Raw genomic sequence first — 17586 nt, forward strand, 5'->3', positions numbered from 1 at the left:
AGTCAGAAGAGAGAACTTGAATGCTGCCCCTCTCTGCCTGCGCACCCCTTTGGTGTTAAAGAGCTGGGTTGGTGCCGAGCAGCTGCAACTTTATTTGAGCTTTTATCTTTTGTTTTGTTGTTTAACAAGCCCAAGAAGCCGGCAAAAAAAGTGCAAAGAATTGCACAGCCTTCAAAAACAAGTCAGAAGATGTAAAGGAGATCTGAGGTTTGGCTCCCAGACTTGGCAGTATTGCCCTGGTTTGACTATCTTATAGCAAGGTGGGCAACTAGAAAGGGGAGTGCAAATGGCCCATCACACTTCTTGTCCCAGTGAAGTGATTTGCAAACCCACCCTGGATGTCAAGGGGAGGAAGGACTTGACCCTCAGGTCCACAGACCTCCTGAGGGGCTCCCCAAATGAGAAGGTGCTTCAGAAAACTTGCGTGTGAAGGAAAATAAGACAAAGGTGCTGCAAAAATGAAGCAGTGAGGTCTTTGAGGTGAACTGAAATACACAACTGAAACTGCTGTGTTGTCTGTCTTTAACAGCTCTTCCTCATTTCCCCTCCCTCCGCCATCTCCAGAGAGGCAGCTGGGGCTGTCGCACAGACCAGGCGGTTAGGATGAGAAACCATCAGCTGTAGTCCTGGTTGTCCCTTCTTGCTCTAACCCCTCATCCTCAGTTTCCCAGCCTGCTAAATGAGGGATGGGACACCCTCCAGGAGACATGACAAGGATTTGCTTATCAACTGGCTAGGACCTTGTTCCCAGCAAGACGGATGGGAGTTTTGTCCTAGGTGTCAATGGGAAAAGTTCTTCAGGAGTTGTGTCCAATACTGTCCTAAAAGATTGAGTAGTTTGCTGCTGTCAGTGCAGATCTACAAATCAGATGCACAGTGCGATTGGGCAAATTGATAGGGAAAAAGTAATCCATTTTGCCAGAGAGATGTTTGTAAGTATTTAAATGGTGCTATGTTTGATCACACAAAAAGAAAATGTTTCCATGATGCAGGAAACCCAAAGGACAACTATAGTGGGTTGTAATGAGGTTTGAACAAGATCAAAGATCCCTTGTAGTCATCCCTGAACATACACAAAGAAAGAGGTGCTGCTGATATGTCTAGGTGGACTAAGTTGAGACAAGAAGCATTAGCATAATGCTCATTTTACAGGTGACAAATTGGATGGATAAGCAGATGAAGGATTTTTTATCTAGGGAAGTGACTGGGGAATGAGCTTTTGGTGTAAATTTAAAATTCCACGCCACTTGTACAGGTTGAGACCATATCTAGACAAAATGATGGATATGTTCCTTCACTTTAGGTCCCAATTGCCCAAGGGTTGGGGTGGGGGGCCAGACTGGAGCCCCTTTTTGACCCACAGAGGCTGCCAGCCTGGAGACATGGAGGGCATCAGTGTAGCCATAGCCTTTGTGCATGGGTGTAAGCTGTCCTCAGGGTCAAATTTCATTGCACCAGATACTAGGAGGGGGATTCATCACAGGAACGTTGGACATCTTCAGCTGAAGTGCTCAACTTGGGCTCCTTTTGCAGTCAGCATAAAGGAAGGTTCATCTGACCTCAACTGGCATTTCACTTAGGGTGAGATGAATCCCTGGTAAACCGAGTTTGGGGTGAGTGGCCAGGGTTGGAGAACTGATGCAGAGATGAATTCCCCTTCATATGGAGTAAATGCACGCACTCTGGGTGATCGTGGATAGCTTTTCCAGACTCTTTCCTTGTGTAGTCAAGTTCTAATTGACTCGCCCAGGGCTGTGGGGGAGCTGGAAGACAGACCAGCTCTCCAAAATTGCAGATTTAATGCCCAGAAAACATGGTTTCCTTCTAAACACAGAGGCAGAGTTGGTTGGAATTTAGAATTTTTGTCCTCTGGAAAATGTCCACTTTTGCTTCCTGTTTATCATTTTGAATCTGAACAAAACCATAAAATTTTAAAATGTTTGATGGAACAAGGATGTAAAAGCCATTCAGCCTGACACCACTGAAACATTTCATTTTGAGAATGTCAAAACAGAACATAACAAAGGCACATGCAACATAAATCCCAGCACAATAAAATATAACACACATTGAAAATGTTTCAATTAATATTACAATACAATATAAAATGAATCAAAACAAGTTGAAAGAATATCTCTCTATGTCACCAAAACATTTAAACATTGCTGAAGTGAAACTGAGGAAATGCAATTTCTTAAAATGTTTCACTGAAAGCTTTTCATGAAAATTTATGTATCCTTGTGAATGCATTTTAAGATGGAGAGTGATTTTCTCAAAAATGTTGAGCAGCTCTGAGATTTGTGCGTTTTATTTTTCTGCAAAACAAAGCAAATTCCAATAATTGGCAAGACCTAGAAGTCATCAGGTATTTACACCTACTCAGAGTTGGTAGAAACGATTCCTTAGACCCCTTTTTAATGCACATCACAACCCTTCCCTTATTATATGCAGGCGCCTTTTGGTTGCTGGATAAATTTCAGAGTGAGCTCCTTTGGTAGCACTGATTGCAACATCTAAAATGGGCAATATCATCCTCAGACCTGAAAATCCATCTAACCACTGTGACATGTTATGCATGTTCTTTCCCCCATCGGAGCTGAATCATTTGCCAGATCCCTCCTTCCTCATACCGTATTAACAAATGATTTACCTAATTATTACCTCTGGCTTGGCTGGAGTCATCCTTTTGTTATTTACCATTGGTAACTAATTGTCACAATTAGTCACGTTCCAACCAACGGTTGCATGGTCACATGTGCTGGATGTGTCCCCACCTGGATAAGAATTGTCTCTCCCCTCACCGCTGCTGGCTAGGACATCCCATGCTGCTTTCAGGATATTTTAAACCCAAACTAAAAGCAAGTCAGAATAGAAGAGAGGAGGGAAGCGTGTGTTCATGGTGGTGTCCCAACATGACAAAGTCACAGTTATTTCGCAGCTCCCAACAAAAGGGGAAAAAGAGAGAGGTTGCCTCTGTGCGTTGGACCTCCACGCTCAGCTGGGACCTTGCTCTCCATTCAGTCTCTCACTTGCCTCGGTTCCCATGATGCCCAGAGCTTACAAAAAGACATCTTTTCTTTTTTCAGAGGTGGTCTTATTTCTGCGTTAAATGAAGCAACTGCTGTGTATACCATGGGCAAGATTTGGAGGGGAAAGGCATTTCAATGCACTCCTGGGCCAGGCTTTCAAGGGTTGAGGGCTTCATCACTTCCATCACCTGCAACAGGGACAGCTGAGTCCTGGCTTGGCATCAGAAAAGGCAAAATGACACCTTTTCAGCCTCAGTCAATGTGTCGTGAGGATCTACAAATGCCAGCCTGTGACTGAGTGTAATGAGTCTGCAGATCTCATCAGATGGAGGCTGTGACGAGTTTCCAGGTAGCTGGTGCTCACCTGGAGTGGTGGGCATGGTCACATCCTCTCTGAACAGAAAAGGATTAGACTCACACAATATCTACCATGAACCAGTATCCAGGCATAGTGGGTACAGAGGGAACAGGAGCTGTGGTCCATGTTACACTGTGCCGCCTTCTCTCTCGGACCAGTGTTTTTGTCACCCCAAGCACTGTTCTTCCGACAGCAAGCTTGCATGGACAGGTGATTGTGTGTTATGGATTGACACAGTTCACCATCCAGGACTAGCCCTGCTAAAGCCCTGGTGCCAACGAAGCAAGAGGACTCAGTAGGGTCCCCCATTCCATTGCAGGGCACAGCGGAGGTTTGTATTTGGATGAAAGCTGTCCTCTTAGGGCAGCCTTGAGTTCTCAGTTCTTGCTCTCCAGAAGCAAGGCTGGAGCCACCTGGAGACACAGTCTCCAAGGTCACAGTGGTTGGGACCAGAAGGCTTCAAACGGCTGAAGAGGGCCTGTGACATTTGTCCCACCATTTCAAGGGCTGACCTGTGCTCACAAAAGTCAGTCCTGTGGTACGTAAGCCCTACCTTGAACTTCCCCCAAACTCACCCTTTATAAAGGCATGCCCATAGCACAGCCTGAGAGCAGTGGGAGAGGAGTGGAGAAGGCACCACATCACTCAGCACCAAAAGTGCTGTGGGAAGGCAAATCGGTGAAAAAAGCAGCGTAAGAGAAGCCAGTGTCCAGGAAAAAAACCCAGCACTGTGTGCTCCATTCCCCTTCTCAGTATGTTCCCCTTTTTCACCAGTTTCAGTCTCGTTGGTCTGTGCTGAGGGCCAGAATTTTACCTGGAGCGCTTCTCCTCGCCTCTGGAAGCACTCTTTCATTTCTCTCTGCCTCCTCACCCCAGCAACACAGCACCACACGGCAGCACCCTCCCTCACTCTGCCACCATCTCTCCTCCTCCCCTTCCCCCTCTTGCTGTGGCTTGACACAGAGGAACCTGAAAATTCGCTGTGATGTTTGAATCCCAGCCAAAACTGAAAGCGAGACCCAGTGACTGGTCCGAAAGCCTAAAAAACATATGGCATTAATTCTGCTTTCCCACAGTTCCTAAAACTGCAATTAAAAGCAGCCCCCACCAAACAGAGCCCCATAACTCAGCTCCGTGATTTATTGGAATAACGAAGCTTTAGGGGAAAGTTGGTGAGGACCTGGAATTCCAAGTCCGGGATCTGGGCTCCGCGCACATGGCCCACGCACAGCCAAGTTTATTTTATTAGCGTGCCACCGGTGGAAAAGCGGGATCAGAGAGGGACATTCCTTTGAGAAAGCTTATCTTTGGCACCCATTTGGCTTCCAACAATAAACCAGCCCCTGCCTCTGCAGGCTGCAGGAGATGCTGCACCGCCGGAGCAATCAAACGAAAGCTGGCTGGGGATAATCTGTCTCCGCGCTGCAATTGTCCAGCGGGTGAATAAAGTGCCTGCTTTTTCCATCAGTAACAAATAAACATGGCCCGGGAGATGCCAAAGACTGCAAATCTCCTCTTGCCCCAGGAGATGCTTTATCATACTTGCTTTTTCAAGACCAAAGCCTTTCAGCTTTTTAGCTGTGAGCAAACATGAAAGTCAAGCTGCGAAGCTCAGATCTAGGTTTTCAAATGTAGCTCAGTAATCTGGGAGGGGAGGTGGGTAGAGGAGAGTCATTCTAGCTAAGATTGCAGGATTCTACCTGTCTGTCATTTTGCTAATGCCTGTTATGATGATCCCCCCTAATGGTTAAATGCAATAGGTAGGTATAGACACGATCATACTAATTTCTAGGAGACATTTTATAATATTTGTGACTGAGACTTGCACATCACTCTAACTTCTGTGGTAAAGGCAAATTTTAGCCAAATTGAGTCTCGGGGTAATGCCAGGAAGTTGGAAGTAACTTCTTCATTTAAAAGAGGGTACAGTAACAAGACCAAACACATCAAACCTCCATCTCCTTTGCAGAACACAGTCTCTGCCTGTTGTCCAGCTCTGGTTTCCACCTCCATACTTGCTGATATAGCAGTTTGCAGGAGCACTGGTCTGTCTGGTGTTTACTATCACACTTCTTGTGATGGTTTTGCTCACCTACACCACTGAAAAGGCGACTGAAGGTGCCCCCGACCCGACTTCATTTGGTGAGCAGGAATATTTTTACTGCAACCTGTTGCCACACACCAGTTTGTGTTGATGGCTGATAACATTTTTAAAACAGACTTTCAGGTGCAGGAGAAGATTATATCCGTGCCATGCAGAGCCTTAAGCTGCAAAGCCTTGTGTCGCTGTGTTGTACAGCTCTTGTGCTGGCAATTAGCAGAGTGGGGTACTCCCCCTACAAAGAGACCATTTGCTGAACACCTGCCTTGATAGAGATCTCCAAACATCATTGCTGATGGGGAATTGTCACTATGCAACTTTATACTGGAGCAGGTGCAGCGGAAAGCTGGCTGCAGTGTCTGATGACAGGAGACAGAAGTTGTTTGGTTTGCTTTGCCTAGCAAAACAAAAGTGAGACATAAGTGGAAATAAGAAGCCTTTTTCTAATTGTCTCAGGAATTACGTTTTGGCTGGCTCTTGGAACCTTTCAAGCAGATGAGTGGAGGCAAGAGACCTGCAGGGTCCGAGGATGGACTCCATGGAAGGGGGCCAGCTGACAGGACAGGGATGAACCTGGGGTTAGACAGTGAAGCTTGGTAAGAGTCAATGAAGATGATATTCACCCCATCCAACTTCAGACATGACCTCAGCTGAGTTGGTCCCTCAAGGTCCCCTTCATAGTCAATGGGCAGAAACAGACATGTGCAGGGCATGATCTATCTTAGCTGTTGCAGATGTCTTCTTTAGGCCAAGACGAATCACTCCCTACGGCCCATTGACTGTATTGATTAGATGTCCACTAACAGCAACGTGAGCAGAGGCTACCGAGCTTATTGCTACTGCTGTCTAAATGGGTGCCTTTGGACCTGCCTCCTCACCCATCTGCTCTATCCCACGGTGACAGCGCAGCTGTGATCCCTATGCAGAAGTCCAGACAAAGTGCTGCATCTTCAGATCCACTGGGGAGCTGGATCTAATGAAGTTGAACCACTAAAGATAGGAGTGAACAGAAATGCTGGTGATTGCAACAGTATTACAGAATCCCAGATAGCGGGTCAGCATGCTCACAACCTTTGGAGAAGGGAAGGCTCCAGGTAGACCTTATTACAGCCTTTCAGTACTTAAAGGGGGCTTATAAGAAAAATGGGGACAGACTTTTTAGTAGTGTCTGTAGTGACAAGCGGTACAAGCAGTACTGGTACAAGCCATTACAAGCAGTAATGGTCTTAAACTAAAAGAGGGGAGATTCAGAGTGGATATAAGGAAGAAATTTTTTACAATGAGGGTGGTGAAACACTGGCACGGGTTGCCCAGAGAGGTGGTGGATGCCCCATCCCTGGAAACACTCAAGGTCAGGTTGGACGGGGCTCTGAGTAACCTGATCTAGTTGAAGATGTCCCTGCCCACGGCAGGGGGATTGGACTAGATCACCTTTAAAGGTCCCTTCTAACCCAACTATTCTATGATTCTATAAAATAAGTCATCAGATGAAGTGAAGTCAGTGAAGACAGGAAGGGAGCCACATTGGCAGGGACTGTTGGGCTCTTAAGCCTCCCTCATGGTGTTCATCCCAAGATCTTCAAGGAATTTCTCTTAACTTCCCTCTTGATAGTAGAAGATCCTAGGACAGTGTGGACACCTGGGCTCTCTTCTGCTCTATTTAACACATTAGAAATATGACTTTTCATCTTTTCCTCCCAGTCTAGAGTCTAATATTGATGGCAGGAAGCAAGTACAGCCAGTATTGCGTGGAGGAGCTGCCACAGCTGTTTGGTGGGTGCTGTGGACTACAGTATTCACTGCAAATGTGAGGGACAGACTGGGATGACTCTAGGATCTAGACCACTTCTGTCATTGATTAGTGCAAGGATGAAGAACAAGAACAGACAAATTAAAAGTGGACTAGCTCTGAAGTTCACTCATTGGACAATATGTATCTTACCAAAGCCAAAGGCAAGCCGGGATGCCAGGGACATTTGTTCTTCAACCACTGCAGGTCAGCAGCTCCACGAAAGTTCATGATGTCCTGGTGCTAGTCCACAGGGCATGAGTTTATAGTGGGATGTTGTGGTGAGGAGAGCTTGTGTGATCTGTCAATGTAGAAGGAGTGGACCTGGTCAGTGGGAGGAGGCAGGATCTTACTACCTTTGCAGGCAGCATTAATGAGGCGTAACTGAAGTAATATACCCAGTTGTGGTGCCTGGACTTTTAAATACATTTTGCAAATCTGGAAAGAGTGCAGAAAAAAATGAGCTGAAAACTGCTGAATCTGCCACACAGTGTGACTCTGAAGAAGCTCAGTCTTTTGTTTATCAAAGACAGATGCTTTCCACCTTTTCTTGACTTGTGGCCCCTGTGAATTGTCCCTTAAAACGCAGAGACTGGCAAATTCCAGCCTGTTGGCAGCTGGTGTCCTTTTCCTAGCCTCTTCCATGAAAGTCTCAGAAGTAATCACTGTCCTGCCAGGCATCCAAGGGCTGTAAGCTGTAAACCACCTCTCTAGAGCAGCACCCCTCTCATAGCACAATGCTCTCCTGTTGGACAGACAAAGCCAAAATGAAATACAGAGATCTGGAGAGACAGACATGCAAATAGAAAGCAAGATGCAAACAGATGTTGGCAATGAACGCAAGGAGGGCCCTACTCCCTGACATCTTCAAAAAATAGGTTTCAATATTTTCTGAGATATTGTCTAAGCCAGTAGCTTGTGGAGAACTCTGAAAAAAAATTCCCTTTACTGTTCTTAGTCACCTTTACAGACCCTTCTGAAATAGCCTTTACACCCACCATTACTCACAGACCACAAATAGAAAACCACTCGTTTGGCAGGAAATTACAGGAGCACAAGGGAGAAGACCATGACACTCTCTTCTGACTTCAAGCCTGTAGTATAATGGAATAGTGCTTGCTTTGCTCAACAGAAAAATATACAAATAATCAGAAAAACATGGCAACAGGATGACAAAACTATTGTATAATATTTCCCAGAATGACCTCAAAGTCATAAATCAAATCTCTGAATTGTCAGCAGCAATCCAGCTGAACAGCCAAATTGCTCCACCATCCAGCATATTTTATTAACCGTTCTTACTGTGCATTATTTATTTACGGAGTGCTGTACATGTAGACACTGCTTCACAGGTACATAAAAGACCAACCCAAAGAGTTCAGTTACATTCAGGCACACAAATATGACATTCATTGCAGCAGCACTATGGGTTAACGATTGTGGTACTGCTTCAGGTTTCTTGCTTCCTTTTTGATTTTATTGCACTGAAGTCAAACACATTTTAAACTCAGGACTTCGAGTCAACCTGTCTGTCTGAGGCAGTATATGGCCATATTATCTTAGGATCAGAGTGTCTGATGGGCTTATTTGTTCTACCAGGATAGCTAAACTTGGGGTTGTGAACTGACACTTGAACTGGCTGGAAATTTTCCGCCAAACTTATCTGTCTTTGATTGCTAGTGGGAGACAATGTCTTAGCAAAACAGGGATTTTTGCACACAAACTGAGCACCTCACTTGGGTGGAAGACAGGCTTTGCTTTTGCTTATGTGTAAAACTCGCTCTCGCCTTTTCCCTATTCTGGGAAATGGGAGAGTGGGCTTAAACAAAATATTACATCATAGTTTTTATTTGTTTTCTTTCTGCATGAGGGGAAAAAAAAAACCTGATTTGTTTTAATCAGTGTTTATCACTTTATCATTGAGTGTCTCCCAGGCCGGGAGGTGGACACAGCAAAGTCTCCAAAGAACCTTTGCGCCTTGTGCTGCACAAGATGTGTCGAGCTCCAAGTGGAAATGTTTCTCCTTTGGGCTCTGCCATTCTTCCCCGCACTGCAGACTGATGGGTGATGGTATTGCAGGACAAGTGCTCAGCGGTTTCTCCTCCAGCCTGCCAACTTTCCATGGACCTTTAAGATCTTGAGGGTCCGCATACCTGGGTAAGGACATGATTTGGTGGTGAGCAAAGCGCACACCTCAACATCTTCCAGCTCTGCCTGTGTGCAGCAGAAGCTGCGATATAATAAATAGAAGCAAGGTATTTTACATTCTCATTTGCCAGCGTACTACTTGTTTCATAGGTGTTTAGAGCAGCTGCTGCTGCTTGAACCCATCAAAGGGCTCAAGTTCATATGGTGATGAGAGAAAGCAAAGGAGCAATTAGATCAATTGCAGATTTACTGGGGATACTAACGGGATGATATTTCCCCCTTTTGCACACCCTGACGCAGTTACTGAGCAGCATTTCTCTCCCAGTACAGATTTCTTCCATTCCCAGTTACTGTTGGGAGGAAAGACATGGCAAAATCAGTCTCAGATAGCAGTGGTTTCTCATCCAGCCAGAGCAAGCCAAGAACATTTCCCACCATCAGCATCAAAGCACCCTTCTCCAGATGTCTGAAGGAAAGACAGCATCTGTCTGTCTGACGGGAAGTCTCCGCATCTCTCAGGGATGTACGAGGGATTGCCTCTGATTTTTTTCTTCTTCTAACATTATTACTCTAGACTTAAATATAAGAGTGGATCCTTTACTGATCCCAGCCATTGCAAAGTACTTCACGTGCCGGCGGAAATCCATGTGAGCTATTAATTAATGACTTAATTGCTAATTATTTCAGTACTGGAAAGTATGCTAGACCCTCCCAGTCTGCCCAGGTACACAGCCCTGCCCTGGGGAGTTACTGCCTCATTTCTGACGGCATGGAACAAGGTTGTAATGAAGCGGTGAAAAGTTGGGGGGAGAGAGAAGTTGGGGCATCTGCTCAAGCTTAGCAAGGGCCAATGCCCAGCCTGGCAAGGCAAAGAGATGAAAAATTAACACCCAGAACAAAGAGGCATCTTTGCTTACTTGTTTCTCGCAGGCAACATAGCTAAAGGTATCTTGAAGAAGAACGTAAAGAAGACATGGAACATTATTTCCTGAGAAACGAGAAGTGAAAGAAGCTATAAAGGAATGTTCGGGTGGTTAAAACGTAAACTTGTAGATCTCCCCTACCTGGCATTAAATTTTTCCTTGGTCAAAATCTTCAGCATGACCATGGGTAAATCACATAAACTCCTCAGTACCTGGGCTGCCTAACTGAGAATACCAAGGTTCCCAAGGGGGCAGTGCCGAGAGAAACAGGAGCCATACCGGGAAGTGCTGGTAGCCCTGGTAGCCAGGGCTGGCAAGAGCTGTGGCAGGCAGTGCTCCACACATGAGCCGTGCCGCGACTCGCACAGCCTGCCTTTTCCTCATACCCAGAAACTCAATGATCTCCAGTCTCGCCCGGGGCTGGAGACGCTGCCAAAAAATGCAACCCCAGTCATCCCTGGGAGAGCTGGGGAAATGCAAGCGGATCTGGGAGCAGCCTGGAGCCATCGCGCAAGAAGTCATCCCAGGCTTTTCTTCTCCACTGCTCTTCATTCGTGGGATAACTTTTAGTGGTGGTGGTTAACCTGTGGACCTCCTACGGTGCTGCTGCTGCTACCCCTGCACCCGGTCCCCAAACAAAGTTGTGGTGGGGTGCAGCCCTGCAAACAAGCCCATCCAGATTTCTACTACTGAATCCTCTTCCTGGAGACCTTCTTTTCCTCCATGTGTCAGGAGCTAATGATGGGTTGTAAAAAGCTGGCCAGACTCTGCCACAGCACTACCAGCACCAGAAGCAACAGGTCTTCCTGGAGGTAGCATCTCTTCACTCTCCAGGGCTGTGATTTAATAAGATGGAGGCAAGAGTGTCTCCTGTACAAAACCAAAGAGACGTGGGCACAGAGTCAGGTCTCAGTATGTCTGAATCCCCTTGGAACAGGGAACCTCCTCTGGGCTGGCACCCTAAAGTGCCACATCTTTGCAACAAGCAAATGGGATGTAGCCGCAGAAGCCTTGATCCTGTAGACACTTCACTTTCCTGGTGGGAGCAGTCTTTGAGAAATCCCACGGGTTTACAAAATTAAACCCACATCTAAATCTTTGAATGAGGAGGTGAGTATTGGCAGTCTCACTGCTCAGAGCATGGGCATGCCTGTGAGTTCAGCTTTTCCACGGCCACAGTAGGAAAAAGCTGATGTCAGGCCAGATGTAAGTGATATACATCTTAACAGCGAGGCAGTAAACATATCTCCGTGTTCCTGCTAACCTTAGAAAGCAAGTGCTTGGATTGCTACACAGAGGATTTGTAGCAACAAGGAGAATGTAATTAAATAACAGGGATGATCTCATTATTGTAATGATGAGGTGTCATTTAATAAGGAGAATCCGGGACTGGGAGCTGAGAACTGGAGTCCTAATCCTGGCTCTGGCTCCCATCTCCAGTAGGTCACATAAGGCCGGCACCCTTTCTTCAATGTGTTTTTATGAAACACGAAGCACCGGGAGACCCTGGTGCTTGCAGAAGCTCTTGCAACAAAGAGAAGAACAACAGTAACAATAAAAATTGCTGTGTCCCTTTACCTTCCCTATAAAAGCAGGGTTAGCACAATTTTCCTTTATATGAGGAACAGTGAGGCTCTCTGGCAGATGATGCTTATGCAGAGCTCAGAACCGGCAAGTCACCGAAGGAAATGCTAAGGCTTGCTCTAATCCTCAGGCTTTTCCAAATGCAAGCCTGAGTGATCAATTATCAGACCCTGCTATGGCATTCCTGGGGTAATACAGCCTCAGCGAAATCATTTCCCCAAATAAGTTGTTTATATATTTATATATGTGTGTGTGTATAATCAGGAGGATCAGGATGGTTTCAAAGCCATATCACAGAAAAGGTACAGTCTATTTTAACTGGGGACCTGCCCATACGTTATATGGATCAAAACTCAATTAAATCCAGAGGCTGGATCTCTTGAATCTAGCCTACCGCTGCCTCTCTCCCTCCCTCCCTCCCTCCATCTATCCATCACTTCCTTCCTCCCTTCAGTCAGTGCCAGCATCCTTTATCCTTGGTACTGATGCTAAGTTTGGTAGGTTGTAAGTCATGTCTCCCTCTTCCCCCCTTATTTTCTGCTTTCAATGTCCTGCACATTCTGGTTTTTGAGGCTGGGAGCCCTGAGGGGTGATGCAGGCCATGCCAGGCAGAGGGGCAGGGGGCTCTGCAGTGCTTTGAGCTGGGCTGTGCACGACTCTGAAATGCTACTTTGGGTTTTCTTATTCCTTATCACCCAGCATGTTCTGCAACAGTTATGTGGCATGGCAGCTTTGCCTGGTGCCAAGGCTGCGGTGTCAAGCAGGGTCTCCTCAGCACCCAAAATTTGCATCCCAGTTGCAAACAGCTCAGCAGTGCCCACCAGCCGTGGCGATGTTTCTGGGCCACCCACGAGACCTCAGTGCCACCCCGCATCCCAGCAGCCCCATGCCCAGGCTCTCGCCCTGCTTGTGCCACCCTACCCCATCTCCACGCTGAGAGACTCGTTGGAGGGCAGCATCCTTTCCCACAGGTCAGAATGGAGAAATCTCCCCCCGCACAGCGTGGGACGTTGCTCTTTTTTTCCTTGGCATAAGAAAGCTGCAGCATGGAAAGGATTTTTCCCCACAGCCTGACCTGCAAACACTTAGCAAAGTCAACAGCTTTGCTCTCTGATCCCTTCCAGAATTACAAAAAGTTAAGACTAGAGCAGCATGTGTAACAGATTTCAGCTCAGTCCCGCAGCCTTATCCCAAAACATGTCTTTGCCTTTTCATTTTACCATTTGCTTCTGAGCCTTACATGATGCTGCTGTTTTTCTTTGTTTTTAAACGAGCCAAACACAGTGGATAAAAACGCTGAGCTGATTCTTCTCAAACACGCACCATGCACACACAGAGCACTGGGTCACGTCCATGAGAAACTCTCCTCCATTCAACAAACAGCCCGCAAGACAAAATAAACCACCGGAGCATCCCGTGATCAAGACCACATTACGGGAATCCAGTGTTTTGATCTTTTCTGTGGCAGGATTCAAGGCTCCTAGGCTGCCAGCTCTCAGGCTTTTTTCTGTTGCCCAGATCCTGGACTCTCTGCTTTCATTTTTTTTTAAAGAAGCTTTCTAGCCCTCGCATTTGGGAAGAAAAGCTTAAAAGCCTTAACATGTAAGTTTTCTATTCTTTAAGCCAACTTTGCAATCTAGGAGAGGACCAATGACTCATTTTTGAATTTCCAATATTAAAATATCAGTAATGTCGTTAATCGCTCATATTAATATCCCCATCCAACAGCGAGTTTAATGAGGATGGTAATGAGCTGCTCACCGTCTGCAATCCACAAATCACAACTGTAGCGGGTCTTTCCTTCAGCCTTATGATGATACCATAAAATGCCTTAAGGAAAGTTGATAGCAGCCCTCATCTGCACCACTTAAAGCAAGTAAATGTCAGGAGAAGTCATGACTTTTTGATCTCCTGGGTTCTAAGTCTTGACCCAAGGCTTGGATCAGGCATAACATAAATAACAGGCATTCAGAATATGGCCCGATGCTACTAAGCCCTAATCATAGAATTATAGAATCATAGAATGGTTTGAGTTGGAAAGAACCTTTAAAAGTCATCTAGTCCTACCCCCTGCAATGAGCAGGGGCATCTTCAACTAGATCAGGTTGCTCAGAGCCCCATCCAACCTGACCTTGAATGTTTCCAGGGATGGGGCATCCACCACCTCTCTGGGCAACCTGTGCCAGGGTTTCACCGCCCTCATCATAAAAAATTTCTTCCTTAGATCTAGTCTGAATCTCCCCTTGTCCTATCCTTTTTTTTTTTTTTTTTTAATTATTATTTTAAGGACTTGGGGTTATTGGTGACTACTTGACCACTACTAAATGACTACTTCTGCTGGTCCCAGAGCCCAACAGCTCCAGCAGCGCCTGTGCCTGTTCCCATACCTGGAGCTCACAACCTGGGGGCCTTGAACAGAAAACCTTGTGAAAACAGGCTGTGAGACACAAGGTTTCTCTGTGTAGCAGCCCAGGCTGGATTTCTCTCTCCTTTCCATGGGTGTCTTCAGTGCTTCAGGAAGGTTAGATATGAGCTAAACAATGTCTGAGTGGTTTGAAATATTTCAAATTACTAATTTCCACCATATCCCCACCACCACCCCGGTGGAAAAGCAAACCTTAAACCACTACATTTCTTTGCCAAACTTATCAAGAAAAATTCATCCTGTTTCTGGCTGCCTGTAAAACCACCGGAATAAAATTGGTGTTTCTATTATTGTTATTGCTATATGAAGCATAGCTGATTTCTGACAGCCTCTTTGAATGGAGGGAAATGTCTAGTTTTCTTTAGTCAGGAGACAGTTCCAGGACCCCCCGTTTATGGGATGATCTGGTTAAAACTTTGCAAGAGGGAACCCAGAGAATTTCCCTGTAGTCTTATTTTGGTTTTTCCTAAGTGGGAAGTGCACGAGTCCCAGATTCTCTATTAATCATTTGAGGAACCACAAGAGAAAGAAAAAAATGTCAACACAAGTTCCTCTTCCCTCATAAGCTGGCTTGAAGGTGGTTGTGGTTGGAGAGAGGGGAGTGAAAAAGAAGGAAAAATGACACAGCAAGGTGGTTTAATAGAAATCCCAAACCAAGAGCTGGTTCCTAAAGTCTGCCCCAGCAGTGGGGGTAGGTGCACAGGCAGACCCTTCATCCAACAGTGAAGCCACAGCGTGGGATGTATTTAGTACTGCCCTATTGTTGGAGGTTAAAAATAGTGGGAGATGGATGCCTCACTGCTCCTCATGGGGCAGCGGGAGATCATTCCTCTGTGTGCAGGTGGAGGGATGGAGGGATGGAGGGATGGAGGGATGGAGGGATGGAGGGATGGAGGGGGAGCTACGTACCATGCTCCCAGACAACATCCTAACAAGGCACCCACACCTCGTAGTGTCCTGTCCCACCTCTCTCCCTTCTCACGTTTCTCACCCCAAAATTCACATTTCTCAACCCTCCTGCTGTAAAACCTTTCCCATCCCTCATCTTCCCCAGTCTGGGTCTGTCCCGTCCAAGCCCACTCACCTCAGTTGCTGCAGCCCCCCTTCCCCTCCAGCTCATTTCCCATTTTCCCCACAACCACAGCAAATGAAAAATGTGCTTGGGGCAAGAGGGGAAAGGAAGACATGGAGGTGGGGGAAAAAAATCAGACACATGGCAGCCTTATGCACTTTGAAAAATGCAAAACTCCCCTACCTCAAACATCAATGGAAATACCATTAGCGCTGGACACTAATGAAGGTGATGTCTCGCCTCAGATGAAAGCGAACCGGGGAGGCAGGAGGAGTGACCCATGTTGTTTGCAGAAGGGACACCCTGTACCCGCGGCTCAGACGGGGCACGCCGCACACTTATTTGAAGTGCCTGCGCTTGAGTGACCTACATACTGAGCAAATGTGACGCTGCGCTGCTGAATCAATACCTGTCAGGTCACATTACCTGTTATTGATGAACATGGTTGTTAATCCCAACATATTGTATTTGCAGAACTTCCTGGTCTCCCCAGGGCTGTCTGGGATGAAGCTTTGCTTGGCTGAAACTTTCTTAAGGGAGAGAAGCTTCATGGAGGAAAGGTCTTTGTGCATGGGGCCAGATATGTAGTTTATTGCTACTGGCCTGCTCTTGAGGTCTCCTTGCTCCCCCAAAGGCAAGCTTTAGGAGATGACTTAAAATCTGCTTCACAGGCCATGGATCCTGATTTAGCCATGTAATATGAGCACTTAACTGAGGGAACCAACTGTAAGCATGGTCACCACAGGCTCTCCTTGTAGCCCATGCAAGGCAAGAAATCCCTCCGCAGGAGGTTGAGCTCAAGGCTGTGAATTGCTGTCTGCAGGGACCTGTCTCCTTCCACATCCATCGATGTTGACCGGGATGCTGGACTCCTTATGGAGATGCTCACAGCAAGGTGTGATGGATCCAGGCAGAGAGGAACTGTGGCATCGGCATGTGGGAGGACCAGGGGATGAGGAGGCAAGTGACAGTGATCGGAGCCATGCTGTTTGTTAGCGTGATCTGGTGTTGGTTCCTCCTGTCCAAGGGACTTTCCTTCTGCTCTCACATCCCACATGAGGTCCCCTTGTCACTCTTCACGTAGGATACAAGCACACAACCCCACACTGCAGCCTTTGCTACCCCAAAGCCCCACTTCTCTTCCCCTCCCTGGCACGGAGCAGGGCCATCCTTGCAGGCTGCACCATAGCTCAGGGGCTTCGGCATCTGGACATCGTGGCCCAGGAACTTGCTCTGTAGCTAAGCAGTGTTTGCTGCCAGGCTAATAAAAGCCCCAATAAAAGTGATTTGACATTGGCTTGAGGTCCTGACCAGGAGGAGAGTGTGTTTGTGTGCATGGGGTGCATTTTCTGCTGTGCCCTTGTATGCTCCATGGGATCCTGGCAAACCCAGCACTTCCCGTGCCCGGGGTTCACCCTTTAATCTGCAGCCATGCAGAGTTCTCCTTGACACCAGCGGGAGCTTTGCAGGGCAGGCCTTTATTTTACCTTTATTTTGCAGCAGAGCTGGGTCTTCTTTGCCTCTTGATGAGGGAAAGGAGACAGACCCTGCAGGTGGAAGACTCTGCCCCAGCAGTTAGGGCCCTGGCCAGGTTCCTCTTGCAGCTGGCTTGAAAGAGCCCCCAGTCACCATCTGTTCTCAGGAACAAAACTGTTGTGGTTTCGAAACACATGCACTGACATTAAAAAAGCATACACAGAAAATCCCACCCGAACGACTTCATAAAAAGAAGTGGCAGCGGCAGCTTTGTTAAAACACGCTGCCACACTCAGGCTGATTAATATTGTGGGGTCTAATTGGAGGCCGTTGCTTTAACCCAACAGTCTTGTTTTGGTTTGGGCAACAGCTCGTCATGTAAAATTTGTTCGTAACAGGACTCTTAGGAGTCCCATTGGGAGTGCTGAAGTCAAGGGAAGAGAGCAGGTGACAGTGGAAATCAGATGGTGGGAAGACTTGTAGCCGGTGTATTTATGTGTTGCAAAACCCCACCATGACCTGGATGGACTCCAGATGGCTCGTCTGTGTGTCACAAGCCCTGCAGTGTGTCTGCTTAAGGGAAGTCAGGTTTCCTTTGGGTAATAAAGGGCTTGTGCTTCTAGCACAGGAAGAGCTGGATTTAATCTCCCTGGCTGCTGTAAAAGTGGCCAACACGTGTGG

This window comes from Calonectris borealis, chromosome 2 (assembly GCF_964195595.1).
Source record: "Calonectris borealis chromosome 2, bCalBor7.hap1.2, whole genome shotgun sequence".
NCBI classification, from domain to species: Eukaryota; Metazoa; Chordata; class Aves; order Procellariiformes; family Procellariidae; genus Calonectris; species Calonectris borealis.